The 16,978-nt window shown below is 41.2% G+C and overlaps 1 protein-coding gene across 2 annotated transcripts in view; it reads left to right on the top strand.

Moving 5' to 3' along the window:
- LOC111966740 (pleckstrin homology domain-containing family G member 5) overlaps positions 1–16,978 on the top strand; it is a 110,262-nt gene that overhangs the window by 50,191 nt on the left and 43,093 nt on the right. The window contains exon 1 of one of the 2 annotated variants that reach the window (XM_023991641.2): positions 5,198–5,276. The exons of the other annotated variant lie outside the window; for it this stretch is intronic. The gene's annotated coding sequence lies outside the window, so the exon portion shown is untranslated. Of the gene's footprint in view, positions 1–5,197; positions 5,277–16,978 lie in introns of those variants that run through there. 2 annotated transcript variants of the gene reach the window in all.

A 16,978-nucleotide genomic window follows, 5' to 3' on the forward strand; every position in this document is an offset into this window, starting at 1 on the left:
TTTGTCAGACTGCCTTAAATAGCACCTGGCTTGTCCAGTGTTTGCCGCACAGAGAGCGTAGTGTTGTATCTGCAAAAATTCACCTCACCTCCGTAACAGACTGGTCTTCCCTGGCTGCCTGACCCTGCTGAGACATGTCACCATCTGATCCTCCTAAAATAAGGCATGACAAATAATTACCTGGGTGTATATTTATACATTATATTTTTCAAGAATAGAATCAATGGTTCAATAATTGAAATTCCCATTATTCCCAGATCCCAGACTGTAGCTTTGCTTAAGCTGCTGTCCTGAAGCTACTGTAGGTATACCCAACAATTCAAGATGGAACTTTGTATCATTCACTGATATTGTTAATATACAGCAAAATTCACCTGAGCTCCGTAGACTGGTCTTCCCTGGCTGTCTGACCCTGCTGGTACCCCTGTCACCAACTGATGCTGCTAAGACATGATGAGCATATGGTTGTGTACTGACTGCGCTAGAGGGTTGCATTCCCGGGGGATGCCTCCGGGACATGCAGGTCCAGACAGAGATCATTGTGGCGTGGTCTGCATTTCTCAGGCTGCCAGCAAGAGCACAGATTATTTGTAAATAGTCCTCTTTTCTGCTCTGTGTGCGTTAGCCTACCTATTGTATTAAAAGCACATCTTTTTCACATTCACACAGTCAGAATTCGGTACTTCAACTTCAGTAGCCTACCTCTCCAATCAAAAAATGCAATCATCATTGAAAAGGAAAAGCGCACATAGGTTAGGCTGCTAAAGTGAGCGAGCGCTGCACCCTTTTCATTTTCAATAGGTATTGATTACCCATTTATTTGTCTCTGCCTGCAAATCGTCCTGCTAAAAGGTAGGCTATATCCAATAGGCCTATGCAAAACGTTGCAAGTGTTGCTGTCATCATTCTTGTTCCTTAAAGTTCAGTAGCTATACCTGTGAGATCAGGTGCGCGTTTGGTCTCAATTAAATAGAGTAACCTATAGCCTAAGCATGGGCGATGAAGCATGGGGCAGTTATCTTTCCAAGGAAATGTACTTCCTAAATAGGCCTATGATTACACTATAGTTTACTACATTGCCTAGAAATAGGGCTAAATATTGATCACCCATATTTCTTCGTCTGAAAAACATCCCACTCCTAAAAGCTAGTGTATAAAAAAAGCTCAATAGAAAGTACAAGCCTCTCCAACAGCCTACCGGCCGCTCAGAGGCATCCACATGGTTCTGTAGCAGACCGCTGCTGCTTCTATCACATTGCAATGTAAAACAGCCCCGGTGAAAGTTGTGCCCCTTTTGAAAAATAATTGAAGTTTGAACATTTGTTACATTTTGGCCTTACCCAGTCCTCCTTTCAAGACTCCATAATGTTTCATCTGTATGTGCAACAAAGGAAAAATTGGTGTCATGCTGTATGTATAGTAGCTTTACTGCTTGCTTTGTAATACGAGTAGTATTTTGATTTCAATAACAATGTTCTGACATTAATACTGCATATGAATACTGAAAATATACAATTTTGGCATAGTAACAGTAGTGGAAAAAGTAACCAATTGCCGTACTTGAGTAGAAGTAAAGGTATCTTAATAGAAAATGATATCTTAATAAAAAGTGAGTCACCCAGTAAAATACTACTTGAGTAAAAGTCTAAAAATATTTGATTTAAATATACTTAAGTATCAAAAGTAAAAGTATAAATCATTTAAAATTCCTTATATTAAACAAACCAGATAGCACCATTTTATTTACGGATAGCCAGAGGCACACTGCAACACCAGACCTAATTTACAAATGCGTGTGTTTAGTGAGTTTAGTCAGATAAGAGGCAGTACGGATGACCAGGTATGTTCTCTTGATAAGTCAGTGAATTGGACCATTTTCCTGTTCTGCTAAGCATTCAAAATGTAACGAGTACTTTTGGGTGTCAGGGAAGATGTATGGTGTAAAAAGTACATTTATTTTCTTTAGGCATGTGTAAAACTTGTCAAATAACCAAAAAACCTACTGAAGTAGTACTTTCAAGTATTTTTACTGAAGTACATTACACCACTGCATCGTAGGGACAACCAAATGAAGCTTTCAAAGAAAAGAACACCCTCCCTACAATCAAACATGGGGGAGGTTTGATAATTCTGTGGGGTTGCTTTTCTGCCTCTAGTGCTAAGGGCCTTGAACATGCTCAAGGTATCATGACATCAGCAGATTTTCAGCTCTTCTGGAGTCCAATGTTCAACCCAGCGTCCAAAAACTGGGTCTCAATTGAAGGTTGTGGGTCTTCCAGCAGGACAACAACCCCAAACACACATAAAAAAAGGAGTGGTTCAAGAGGAAACGTTGGCCTATTCTGGAGTGGCCAGCGAACAGTCCAGATCTGAATCACATGGCGAGATCTGAAAACAGCAGCTGCTGGAGAGCACCCTCAAACTTGGAAGAATTAGAGAAGTTTGCTCCAGGAAAGTGGGCCACTAAATAGGTGCAGCAAGCTCATTGATGGCTACAATAAGCATTTGTCTGCAGTTGGGTTATACAACAAAGTACTAGCGCTTGGGTGCCAATCATTTTGTCCAGGCCCTTTTGTCTTTATTTTCTTTATTTATTTTCTACTAAAATTGTAACCTTAGGTTTACAAAAATGAAACAGGTTCTGCAATGTTGAAATCCAATAAGGTGTGGAGACAACTTAATTTAGAATAAATAGGGAATTATTTAAGAAAAGTTAAAGGGTGCCAATATATTTGGCCGCAACTGTATTTTAACAATCCTTCCTCCAAAGCACCCTCCTATGGATTACATTTCGTGAAATTCCCAAAAACGATGGTCCTGTTTTTGTTCTACTTTTATGAGGAATTCCCCTCCTACTCTCTTGTCTGTCAGATTATCAAATACTTTCTCTCACACTCACTCACTGATGGACAAACTTTACTGAACAAAAATATAAATGCAACATGCTTAAATTTCAGTGATTTTACTGAGTTACAGTTCATATAAGGAAATCAGTCAATTGAAATTAATTCATTAGACCCTAATCTATGGGCAGGGGCACAGGGCATGGGTGGGCCTGGCTCCCCAGGCCCACCCACAGGGAAGCCCAGCCAATCAGAATGAGTTTTTTCTCACAAAAGGGCGTTATTACAGACAGAAAAACTCATAAATTTCATCAGCTGTCTGGGTGGCTGGTTTCAGAAGATGCCGGATGTGGAGGTCCTGGGCTGGCATGGTTACACGTGGACTGCGGTTATGAGGCCGGTTGGATGTACTGCCAAATTCTCTAAAATGACGTTGGAGGCGGTTTATGGTAGAGAAATGAACGTTACATTTTCTGGCAACAGCTCTGGTGGACATTCCTGCAGTCAGCATACCAATTGCATGCTCCCTCAACTTGAGACAACTCTGGCATTGTGTTGTGAAAAAAACTGCACATTTTAGAGTGGCCTTTTGTTGTCCCCAGCACAAGGTGCAGCTGTGTAATGATAGACTAATGCGATTAGCATGAGGTTGTAAGGAACAAGAACATTTCCCAGGACATAGACATATCTGATATTGGCAGAAAGATTAACAAGATTTTAAGTTAACTGCACTGTCCAATTTACTGTAGCTATTACAGTGAAATAATACCATGGTATTGTTTGAGGAGAGTGCATAATCTTTGCATTTCAAAGATGATGGTACAAAACAAATACAAAAGAACGTTTTTTTTTTTTCTTTGTAACTTTTACCAGATGTATTGTGTGTTATTCTACTACATTCCATTCACATTTCAACAAACTTAAGTGTTTCCTTTCAAATGGTACTAAGAATATGCATATCCTTGCTTCAGGACCTGAGCTACAGGCAGTTAGATTTGGGTATGTCATTTTTGGTGAAAATTAAAAAAAAAAAAAAAGGGAAAAAATTCTTCAAAGGATTAAGATTTTCAGCTTCTTGATATGCCACACCTGTAAGGTGGATGGGTTATCTTGGCAAAGGAGAAATTTCGCTAACATTTATTTCAGTTCATGAAATGTGGGACCAACACATGTTGTGTTTATATTTTTGTTCAGTATAGATTAGAGGAGCATCTATCCAGGGTGGGACTTTTAATTCTGGTCTGCCTGCCACCAACCTTTAAACAGCTGGAACTATTTGCCACTTTCCCATTGAAACTTGAATAAACATTTCCCATCACACTTTTTCTCATCAAATTATTTTTTTTCATACTGGGGGTGTGTGATTGAGAAAACATCCTCCCTCTCTCACAACTTCTCCCACTGTCTGCATTAGTACTGAGGTTCAGTGAAAGCAGGGCTGTTCAATTCTGGTCCTGGAGGGCTGATAAGCTTCTGTTTTTTTTGTTTCTACCTGGTAAATTGCATTCACCTGGTGTCCCAGATCTGAATTAGTCCCTTATTAGACGGAGAGGATGAAAACCAGAATTATTATGCCTCTCCAGGACCGACATTGAACAGTCCTGAGTGCAAGGATCCCAGCATGTGTCGTTATCATCTAGGATTGTGTAGTTTAGGGTTGATCTTACATTTGGTTCACATCTAGGTGTAATGTATAGGGACAGATGGGATATCATACCTGGCTGAGTATAGTCAGAGTGAAGGTGAGAGGGGTATTTTGTTCTTCAATGAGAGTGCTAGTGCAATGCACCCGCTAATTCTGTCTTGACTTGTAAACTCTTGCTCCTCATGTAGCATAGGTTGACAAACTTCCTCCAGCTGTTCTATAGTTTTTGTCAGTGTTTTGCCGGTTTGTTTACGTGTTGTGTGCCTCTGACAATGTTAGCTGCCTGCTAGGGATGATGGCACGCACGCACGCGCGTGCACGCACACAAATCCAAATCCAAAGTTTAGTGGCCTTTAAGTCTGGTTTTCCTTAGACGTCGGCATATTCCACATCTGGTTCTTATATCAACAAGCCAAGATCTTCAGCAGCACCAGCCAGTGTCTCCCCTCTCCGTTTTCATTATATCAAATCCAAAGTGGCTTCCAAACGATCAATTTCCAAGTTGAAAGTGGAACAGCCTGTCTCCAAATCATCAGTTATCCTAGAGAAAGACCTAATTTGTCTCTAGGAGTTTCCAGCAGCTCCCAAAATCGTTTTGTTTTTTTCTTTCTCACTTCCTCCTTTTTTGGTCATGCACACCGCCTTCCTGCCTATCTGTCTCCTTTCCTTCCCTAAAACTATGGATAGGAAGCCTGGTTGCATCATAGTCCAGCGGTGTAGCCTGAGACAACACTAACTCCCGTCTCAGTGCCCTTGACTGCATTAGAGTGGAGACAGATCAGCTGCTGGTGAGTGGTTATTTTGTTTTCTCATGTGGTCACTTCGATAACACTTTGTTTGTGTGTAAAATGTAAAATAAACACCTCATTTTTTGATAGTTCAGTCTGAGGTGAAGCCAACAGAAAATCTGCTGTTTTAGGATTGTGTATTTAAAAATGCCTCTGAGTAGATACAGTACATCATGGTTATAGGGCAAAAGGCTTGACTATACCTTTTAGGGATAAAAGACTTGACTTCAGGGTGATCTGCGTCTTTTGATATTAAGTACTAGCCTATTTCTCAAGGTGTGGGTGTGCAATCTGTGCATGCATGTGCAGTGTACAGGCAAGGCTCTTCATGTTGCATGTTGAAACACTTTTGGTGGAATGTTTACTTTGTAAAAATAGCTATTTCCTGTGAGGTTCTTTTAGGTGGATGGCCTTGAGGTTATCTCTGTCATAGAACAGACAACTCACAAACTCTACTGTACAATAACGGACCAAACACAACTAATCAAATGGACCGTTGCCCATTGGAAAAATAACATGTTTTTTTGGGAGATGGTCAGTTCAGAGTTTTTGACACTGCTTACTTGTGTGATTTGGGATATAGGTTGGAAAAGCAGTTTCTGGACCTCTTTTTATTAAACAGATTTTTTTTTAAACTTTTTCCAAATTACACAGCATCAAAACTGAAAAGCAGGGGAAAAAACTGTTGCCATAAGGTAGGTACAGTACAATATATTAAAGCAATTATATTTATTTATTTTTACCAAAGTAAACTTCTTTTTGCAGTCAAATTAGTTTTTTTCCTTTGTTTTATTTATATTTCCACACTGTGGTTGAAATAATACTGTGAATTGTGAACATGATGATAATGCCCTTTTCGTGTAAGAACTGTTTGAAAAGACCACCAGAAATGTCAGCCTGTTTTGGTGGGATGGAGTTTTGGCCTTCCATGGTGACATCACCATGCGGTAAATTGGTAAATAGATCAATAAGAAAGAGTTCTAAACCCCTCTGCCAATAAAAGCACATTTTCAGTTTCCCCTTCCAAATTAGACCACTCCCAGACAGTCCTAGAAAAATTCTTGCTTGAGAAATTGCTCTTTGCTAAGAATCTATTTTTGTTTCTTTTTGACCATTTTAATTGTAAACAGTCACAGCAAGGTACTTCATTGTTACCCAGAAATGATTTGATATTGAGATCAAAAAGGCTGCATTGGACCTTTTTTAAGGCATAAGTCAATCTTTCCATAACAATTATTTCTTCAATTATACTTTACAATTCTTCAGACTTTGGAGCTTACACTTTATACCAATTCCTGTTAATAACTTTTTTTACAAGCAGAAAATCAAACTTTAATCAACGATATGTCACTGTCAATTACAACCTCCAGAACATTACCAAGGTACATAACAGGGCAGGTTCTAGGGACTTCCTATCCCAGAACATATTTTATTACAGAACATACAGTATTGTCACAGAACAGTGTTATCTTCAGACATTCCACGAAAACATGTGTGGTTGGGATCTAGCCTACATGGCCACACAGCTGCCCCCATGCTTGTGTACCTAGCTATTGGCTTTTGATTCTAGGTGTGATTCAAAACAGAGTCATATTTTTCCAACAAAATTCCCACCATGTTTTTCAGTTTGGAACAATATATTCAAAATACTTCTACAAACTTCCTCTGATTTTAGATTTTATTAGGATCCCCATTAGCCGACGCAATGAAGACAGCTAGTCTTCCTGGGGTCCGACAAATAAAATACTTTTACAATTGACATACATTTAAAAAGCATTAACAAGTAGACAGGATCTGTGCACTCATAGTCAATCTCATTAGATGTACTTATAATGCTTTCTTGAATGTGAATTTTCTTTTCGCTTGGGTTGGTGAGGAGTTCTTTTATGTGGTGGCTCTGTATATAACTGTTGATATATCAGTCTTCAATTCCTTCTACCATTTTGCTTTAAATATAGAAGGTTGAATCTTTCTAGAGGCAATCAGGCAATGACAGAGTGAAGAAACTGTCTTGGATGTTCTTAGTTTATATACAGTACATTTCAAATGTTCTATCATTTTTATCTATTTTTCAAAATCATTTTCTGGGCTTTCTAGCAACGCTATAATTTACAATTTGGTCAGGTCCAGTGGTGTGCAACAGTTTAGCGTGCCCCCCCCCAACAAGGTCTGTGCAAGCCCTCCCCGCATATTTGTTTAGTTTTTTTTTCTATATATATTTGAGGCTGAGAGAAAATGTTTACAGCTAATTTCTTGTAAAAAAAATGTGCCATTGCTTATAACATGTTCATATTTTATCTGGGGGGTGGTAGTATGCCAGTGGTCAAGTCCCCACTCCCTTTAGGGTCTTGACCTGATTCTCTAGTGTACTCTCCGAAGACTTATATTAGCAGGCTTGTCACAGATCCTTGGAGGTTTGTCATCATTATGAAACTCCATGTGGTTTTCCCCCAATCTGCCTCACAACTCCTCAAATATACATATACACAGATGACAAGTCAGAGTTTAGTTTGACCAAGGACTTTCCCACTGGTTTGGTACGAGATGTACTGAGCTTTTAGGCCTGTGGCTGTGGCCGTTTTGGTTAGGAGTGTTCAACCCAGCCTGGGCGAAATGCGTCCGGTTGTACGTCAACATTATTTGACTGGATTGGAACTAAAAGCATAACGCAGCAGGCATCTCAGTACAACACTGGACACATTCTAATACCTGTGGCATAGGTCTTATTAACATAAACCAGACACTGAGCAGTCGCTCAGCCTCAGGTGTGGGCTTGGACGGTCAATCGCCTCATTCCAAATTAGAAAATAAGCCTGTTCAAGTTTTATGGATGTATCATCCCATGTGTCACAGAAAAACATGCATTCTCTGCCTTAGCCTTAATCTCTGACACGTGTTGTGTCAGAGGGACATGTGTTGTGTCAGAGGTTACAAGGCTAAGGCAGAGTGAGTGCATGTTTTTCTGTAGACATCCATATTTGTTTGAAGAGGACCAAACCAATCCCAAGTAAAGGGAGGGCGGTTAATAGGAGACAGACATGATAGGGTGGCGTTGGCCTCCTGCATTAGAAAAGCTCTGGCCGGCTTCTGGCACTCTGAGCCCAGCTAAAGGAATCGTCGGATGGTGGGAGAAGAAAGAGAGCGGCGGTACGGTTTTATCCTGCCTCTTCTCACAGACGCGTCAAAGTTTATACATAGAATAATACATGATTCGACCAGGTCCAGTCATGATCTGGGGATCTGATTTATCCCTTTGATCTCATCTGTCCCCCCCACCCATGTTTCCACCTACAGTATCTACCAACCACAACCAAATGGTGAGACCTACACTATGTAATCTTTAGGAAACCTAGGCTATCCCCCAGTCGTGTGCTCAACTCCCAAGAGGGACATCAAAATGAGTTACCAGAAAACTGTAAAAAAATAATAATATTGATAGATATATATATTTATTAGAGGTCGGACGATTGATTTTTCAATGCCGATACCGATTATTGGAGGACCAAAAAAAGCCGATACCGATTAATCGGCCGATTTTTATTTATATATTTTTTATTTATTTAAAATTTGTAATAATGACAATTACAACAATACTGAATGAACACTTTTCTTGTACCTTAATATAATACATCAATAAAATCAATTTAGCCTCAAATAAATAATGAAACATGTTCAATTTGGTTTAAAAAATGCAAAAACAAAGTGTTGGAGAAGAAAGTAAAAGTGCAATATGTGCCATGAAAAAACGGTAACGTTTAAGTTCCTTGCTCAGAACATGAGAACATATGAAAGCTGGTGGTTCCTTTTAACATGAGTCTTCAATATTCCCAGGTAAGAAGTTTTAGGTTGTATTTATTATAGGAATTATTATAGGACTATTTCTCTCTATACCATTTGTATTTGATATACCTTTGACTATTGGATGTTCTTATAGGCACTTGAGTATTGCCAGTGTAACAGTATTCCGTCCCAAACCAGTGGGAAAGTCCTTGGTCAAACTAAACTCTGACTTGTCATCTGTGTATATGTATATTTGAGGAGTTGTGAGGCAGATTGGGGGAAAACCACATGGAGTTTCATAATGATGACAAACCTCCAAGGATCTGTGACAAGCCTGCTAATATAAGTCTTCGGAGAGTACACTAGAGAATCAGGTCAAGACCCTAAAGGGTCCCTCTCCTCGCCTCTACCTGGGCTCGAACCAGGAACACATCGACAACAGCCACCCTCGAAGCATCGTTACCCATCGCTCCACAAAAGCCTTGCAGAGCAAGGGGAACAACTACTCCAAGTCTCAGAGCGAGTGACGTCACCATTTGAAACGCTATTAGCGCGCACCCCGCTAACTAGCTAGCCATTTCACATCGGTTATACCAGCCTAATCTCGGGAGTTGATAGGCTTGAAGTCATAAACAGCTCAATGCTTGAAGCATTGCGAAGAGCTGCTGGCAAACGCACGAAAGTGCTGTTTGTTTGAATGAATGCTTACGAGCCTGCTGCTGCCTACCATCGCTCAGTCAGACTGCTCTATCAAATATCAAATCATAGACTTAATTATAACATAACACACAGAAATACGAGCCTTTGGTCATTGATATGGTCGAATCCGGAAACTATCATTTCGAAAACAAAACGTTTATTCTTTCAGTGAAATACGGAACCGTTCCGTATTTTATCTAACGGGTGGCATCCCTAAGTCTAAATATTGCTGTTACATTGTACAACCTTCAATGTTATGTCATAATTATGTACAATTCTGGCAAATTAATTACGGTCTTTGTTAGGAATAAATGGACTTCACACAGTTCGCAACGAGCCAGGTGGCCCAAACTGCTTCAGAAGTGACACAATTTCCCTAATTATAAGAAATTCATGTTAGCAGGCAATATTAACTAAATATGCAGGTTTAAAAATATATACTTGTGTATTGATTTTAAAGAAAGGCATTGATGTTTATGGTTAGGTTTGGTGCAACGACAGTGCTAAATCATCACCCGTTTGGCGAAGTAGGCTGTGATTCAATGAGAAATTAACAGGCACCGTATCGATTATATGCAACACAGGACACACTAGATAAACTAGTAATATCAACCGTGTGTAGTTAACTAGTGATTATGTTAAGAGTTTTTTATAAGATAAGTTTAATGCTAGCTAGCAACTTACCTTGGCTTCTTGCTGCCCTCGCGTAACAGGTAGTCAGCCTGCCATGCAGGCTCCTCGTGGAGTGCAATGTAAGGCAGGTGGTTAGAGCGTTGGACTAGTAACCAGAAGGTTGCAAAAACGAATCCCCAAGCTGACAAGGTAAAGAATCTGTCGTTCTGCCCCTGAACAAGGCAGTTAACCCACCGTTCCTAGGCCTTCATTGAAAATTAGAATGTGTTCTTAACTGACTTGCCTAGTTAAATAAAGGTGTAAAAAAAAAAAACGGTGTCCAAAAATACCGTTTTCCGATTGTTACGAAAACCTGAAATCGGCCCTAATTAATCGGCCATTCCGATTAATCGGTCGACCTCTAATATATATATATATATACGAGATATCCTAGATGGCAGACCCAATAAGTAGTACTTGAAGTCATGTCTTTTTGATGTAAAGCATACTCCCTGGGTATTTATTGCTTAGTATTTGCGTTCTTAGTAGTTCTTAGTAGTATTTGCATTCTTAATTCAGAGAAATCATGATTGATACGATAAAGTATTTTTTAAGCTCTACTTCATTATTCCACTACGTCTCAGTAGTAGTTAGCCGTAGCAGTACGGTAAGTGCTGGTCTCCCAGGCTGTAGCTATATTATTTGTTTAGTTGTGTGGAGAGAAGTCACCCAGGCAGCTTATTGAGTGGAAGGCATGCCGACGGAGGCAAAGGCTGTTTGAGTGAAGTCTGAACACCAGACCATAACAGACCAGGATATGAGGGGCTGGGAAGGATTAGAGAGCAGAGAAGACTTCCATGTCTAGAACATCAGCTGTGGAAACAATACATTTCTTAGATCATAATGAATACATTGTTGTGAGTGCTGGGCCTAGTAATGTGTGTGTTTGTCATTTATTTGACTGTCTGTCTGGATATCTCAGTTTGTGTATATTTGTATCAGTCTGTGTATACTTGCTCCAAAGGAAGAGAGAAAAAGCGAGGCGGAGAGAGGAGTTGCCCCAAAGAGGCCCGCTTTGTGTGTTTGAGAGAAAGAGAGTAGCTCATGATTGAGTTGAAATTGGTGCTTTTCAGTGAAGGAGTATGAGCCATTAATGTTGGGTACTTTTGTCTGTGTTTGGGATCTGTTTGATTAGTTAGATGGGAGTGAGTCTGAACTTGTGTCTGTCTGGAGTCTGGACCAATGACTGTCTGTCAGTTGAGGGTGTGTGAGTGCACAATTGTCTTATTATTTGTACAAGACTACACAATTGAGTCAAACCAATCGTGTTTGTGATTGTGTCGGCCACAGTTAGTAGACACCAGACAAACATCATATATGGTCCAAGCCAGGGGTGTAATTCAGTACGTCTACTTTTAGCCACAAAGTCTTACATGTTCAAATGACTGATGATAAGAAGGACTAGCTGCTAAGATGGTCTTTAGTCTGGCTCACACAACTCAGTCTTCCTGACTTTAGAGTCTGGATAGGCTCCTTGATGGTGTAGGCACGATGCTTCAATAATAAAGGGGGCTGTACTTTTAAAAAACTGATTTTGGTTCTCCTTTTGTCTTTCTCACTCAAACACCCACATGGACAACACACAGCCCCTGAGAGCCGCCCCCCTCCAATACAGCTGTTGGATTTTCAAATCCAAACAATGAGATCTCAACCCCCCAAGAGAGAGAAATAAATAAACAGTTAGAGAAATAATCAAAGCTCAAGACAATTTTTGTGTGAACATTGCACCAACAAACCGACTCCTGTCCAGACCAGTGTGTCACAGCTCTCCCTCACTGTGTACCACGTTAATCGTGTCAACCAGGCTCGGGAATCTCTGCTTAAATTTGCCAAATCAAAGATGACTAACATGTTAGGGCCTGGTCCTGAAGGAACCCGTATGTGGGGTGATGTTACAGTGATGTTAGGGTTTGGAATCTTTCACTGAAACACTGTGCACCAACCACACTATCATCTGACTGCAGCGTTAACAAAGCACACAGTAAATAACTGAAATGAAGGCTTTATTAGAGCATAAGTAGCCATATCCAAATGTCATCGTGACTGTTTGGTCTGTGCTCGATGTAGCTAAACATAATCGTCTATTGTCTTGACTCTGAATGTCATAGCTGTTCACTGATGTGTTGATTCATGCTGCCTGTGATCGTGTGTGTTGTGAGAGCGTGGGAGCTGGCTGCTGGGGACAGACAGTATGTGGATGACAATGGGAAGCAAGGAATTGAATTAGCTCTGGGTGTGGGCACCAACAACGTGTGTGTGTGTGTGGTGTGTGTGTGTGTGTGTGTGTGTGTGTGTGTAGAGCAGTAGACCAAACACAACGGGTCCTATTAAAAACCTGGGGCGGTGCCTTTTCTCTTTCACAATGTCTCTCCCAATAACAAGTCTCCTACTTATATCACTGTCTGCCAACTCTTTTCCAATGAGCACCACTCCATATTTCACTCACACACTATGGCATTGCACAGGGGCTCATTGCAACATGTGTGCTGCAAACATGTCCATTCACTGAAACGATTAACAACATTGTTGTGCGCACACACACACACATGTGACTTTGCTCAGACATGCACTACCGTTCAAAAGTTTGGAGTCACTTAGAAATGTCCTTGTTTTTGAAAGAAACATATTTTTTTTGCCCACTTAAATAACATCAAATTGATCAGAAATACAGTGTAGACATTGTTAATGTTGTAAATAACTATTGTAGCTGGAAACGGCAGATTTTTTTTATTTTTCATGGACTATCTACATAGGCGTCCAGAGTTCCCATTATCAGCAACCATCAATCCTGTCTTCCAATGGCACGTTGTGTTAGCTAATCCAAGTTTATCATTTTAAAAGGCTAATTGATCATTAGAAGACCCTTTTGAAATTGTTAGCACAGCTGAAAACTGTTGTACTGCTTAAAGAAGCAATAAAACGGGCCTCTTTTAGACTAGTTGAGTATCTGGAGCATCAGCATTTGTGGGTTTGATTTACAGGCTCAAAATGGCCAGAAACAAAGACCTTTCTTTTGAAACTCGTCGGTCTATTCTTTTTCTGAGAATTGAAGGCTATTCCATGTGAGAAATTGCCAAGGAACTAAAGATCTTGTACAACGCTGTGTACTACTCCCTTCATAGAACAGCGCAAACGGGCTCTAACCAGAATAGAAAGAGGAGTGGGAGGCCCCGGTGCACAACTGAGCAAGAGGACAAGTACATTAGTGTCTAGTTTGAGAAACAGACGCCTCAAGTTCTCAACTGGCAGCTTCATTATATAGTACCTGCAAAACACCAGTCTCAACGTCAACAGTGACGAGGTGACTCCGGGATGCTGGCCTTCTCGGCAGAGTTTCTCTGTCCAGTGTCTGTTGTTTTGCTCACTTAACTTTCTTTTTGTTGGCCGGTCTGAGATATGGCTTTTTTTTGCAACAACTTTTGAACGTGTGTGTGTGTGTGTGTGTGTGTGTGTTGTGTGTGTGTGTGTGTGTGTGTGTGTGTGTGTGTGTGTTGTGTGTGTGTGTGTTGTGTGGTGAAGGACATACAGTTGAAGTCGGAGGTTACATACACTTAGGTTGGAGTCATTAAAACACGTTTTTAAACCACTCCACACATTTCTTTAGGACATCTACTTGGTAATTTTTTATTAATTTGTAATCTATACATATACATGTATGTATGTATGTATATATATATACATACAATTTTACATGTATATATACATACATATTTACATACATATATACATATATATGTATGTATATACATACATATATTATATACATACATATTTACATATTATATATATACATGTATGTGAATCAAATCAAATCAAATGTTATCGGTCACATACACATGGTTAGCAGATGTTAAGCGAGTGTAGCGAAATGCTTGTGCTTCTAGTTCCGACAATGCAGTAATAACCAACAAGTAACCTAACCTAACAATTCCACAACTACTACCTTATACACACAATTGTAAAGGAATAAAGAATATGTACATAAAGATATATGAATGAGTGATGGTACAGAACGGCATAGGCAAGATGCAGTAGATGGTATAGGGTACAGTATATACATATGAGATGAGTAATGTAGGGTATGTAAACATAAGTGGCATAGTTTAAAGTGGCTAGTGATACATGTATTACATAAAGATGGCAAGATGCAGTAGATGATATAGAGTACAGTATATACATATACATATGAGTGAGTAATGTAGGGTATATAAACATTATATTAAGTGGCATTGTTTAAAGTGGCTAGTGGTACATTTTTACATAATTTCATCAATTCCCATTATTAAAGTGTTGAGTTGAGTCAGTAGTTGGCAGCGGCCACTAAATGTTAGTGGTGGCTGTTTAACAGTCTGATGGCCTTGAGATAGAAGCTGTTTTTCAGCCTCTCGGTCCCTGCTTTGATGCACCTGTACTGACCTCGCCTTCTGGATGATAGCGGGTGAACAGGCATTGGCTTGGGTGTTGTGTCCTTGATGATCTTTATGGCCTTCCTGTGACATCGGGTGTTGTAGGTGTCCTGGAGGGCAGGTAGTTGCCCCGGTGATGCGTTGTGCAGACCTCACTACCCTCTGGAGAGCCTTACGGTGTGGGGCGAGCAGTTGCCGCCAGGCGGTGATACAGCCCGACAGGATGCTCTCGATTGTGCATCTGTAGAAGTTTGTGAGTGCTTTTGGTGACAAGCCAATTTCTTCAGCCTCCTGAGGTTGAAGAGGGCTGCTGCGCCTTCTTCACAACTCTGTCTGTGTGGGTGACCAATTCAGTTTGTCCGTGATGTGTACACCGAGGAACTTAAAACTTTCCACCTTCTCCACTACTGTCCCGTCGATGTGGATAGGGGGTGCTCCTTTGCTGTTTCCTGAAGTCCACAATCATCTCCTTTGTTTTGTTGACGTTGAGTGTGAGGTTATTTTCCTGACACCACACTCCGTGGGCCCTCACCTCCTCCTGTAGGCCGTTTCGTCGTTGTTGTAATCAAGCCTACCACTGTAGTGTCGTCCGCAAACTTGATAATTGAGTTGGAGGCGTGCATGGCACGCAGTCGTGGGTGAACAGGGAGTACAGGAGAGGGCTCAGAAGCCACCCTTGTGGGCCGGTGTTGAGGATCAGCGGAGTGGAGATGTTGTTACCTACCCTCACCACCTGGGGGCGGCCCGTCAGGAAGTCCAGGACCCAGTTGCACAAGGCGGGGTCGAGACCCAGGGTCTCGAGCTTGATGACGAGTTTGGAGGGTACTATGGTGTTAAATGCTGAGCTGTAGTCGAAGAACAGCATTCTCACATAGGTATTCCTCTTGTCCAGATGGGTTAGGGCAGTGTGCAGTGTGGTTGCGATTGCGTCGTCTGTGGACCTATTGGGTCGGTAAGCAAATTGGAGTGGGTCTAGGGTGTCGGTAGGGTGGCGGTGATATGGTCCTTGACTAGTCTCTCAAAGCACTTCATGATGACGGAAGTGAGTGCTACGGGGCGGTAGTCGTTTAGCTCAGTTACCTTAGCTTTCTGGGAACAGGAACAATGGTGGCCCTCTTGAAACATGTGGGAACAGCAGACTGGGATAAGGATTGATTGAATATGTCCTTAAACACACCAGCCAGCTGGTCTGCGCATGCTCTGAGGACGCGGCTGGGAATGCCGTCTGGGCCTGCAGCCTTGCGAGGTTAACACGTTTAAGTTTACTCATCTCGGCTGCAGTGAAGGAGAGCCCGCAGGTTTTGGTAGCGGGCCGTGTCAGTGGCACTGTATTGTCCTCAAAGCGAGCAAAAAGTTATTTAGCCTGTCTGGGAGCAAGACACTCTGGTCCACGACGGGCTGGTTTTCTTTTTGTAATCCGTGATTGACTGTAGACCCTGACACTTACTCTTGTGTCTGAGCTGTTGAATTGCGACTCTACTTTGTCTCTATACTGGGACTTAGTTTTTGATTGCCTTGCGGAGAGAATAGCTACACTGTTTGTATTCGGTCATGTTCCGGTCACCTTGCCCTGGTTAAAAGCAGTGGTTCGCGTTTCAGTTTCACGAGAATACTGCCATCAATCCACGGTTTCTGGTTTGGGAATTTTAAATCGTTGCTGTGGGTAGACATCGTCAATGCACAATTCTAATGAACTCGCTCACCGAATCAGCGTATTCGTCAATGTTGTTGTTGGACGCAATGCGGAACATATCCCAATCCACGTGAATCGAAGCAGTCTTGAAGCGTGGAATCAGATTGGTCAGACCAGCGTTGAACAGCACTGAGCGCGGGAGCTTGCTGTTTTAGTTTCTGTTTGTAGGCTGGAAGCAACAAAATGGAGTCGTGGTCAGCTTTTCCGAAAGGAGGCGGGGGAGGGCCTTATATGCGTCGCGGAAGTTAGTATAACAATGATCCAAGGTTTTACCAGCCCTGGTAGCACAATCGATATGCTGATAGAATTTAGGAGTTTTGTTTTCAGATTAGCCTTGTTAAATCCCCAGACGATGAATGCAGCTCAGGGTGTGTTGTTTCAGTTTACATAGAGTCAGATAAAGTTCGTTCAGGGCCATCGATGTGTCTGCTTGGGGGGGAATATATACGGCT

This window comes from Salvelinus sp. IW2-2015, linkage group LG7 (assembly GCF_002910315.2).
Source record: "Salvelinus sp. IW2-2015 linkage group LG7, ASM291031v2, whole genome shotgun sequence".
Taxonomy (NCBI): domain Eukaryota; kingdom Metazoa; phylum Chordata; class Actinopteri; order Salmoniformes; family Salmonidae; genus Salvelinus; species Salvelinus sp. IW2-2015.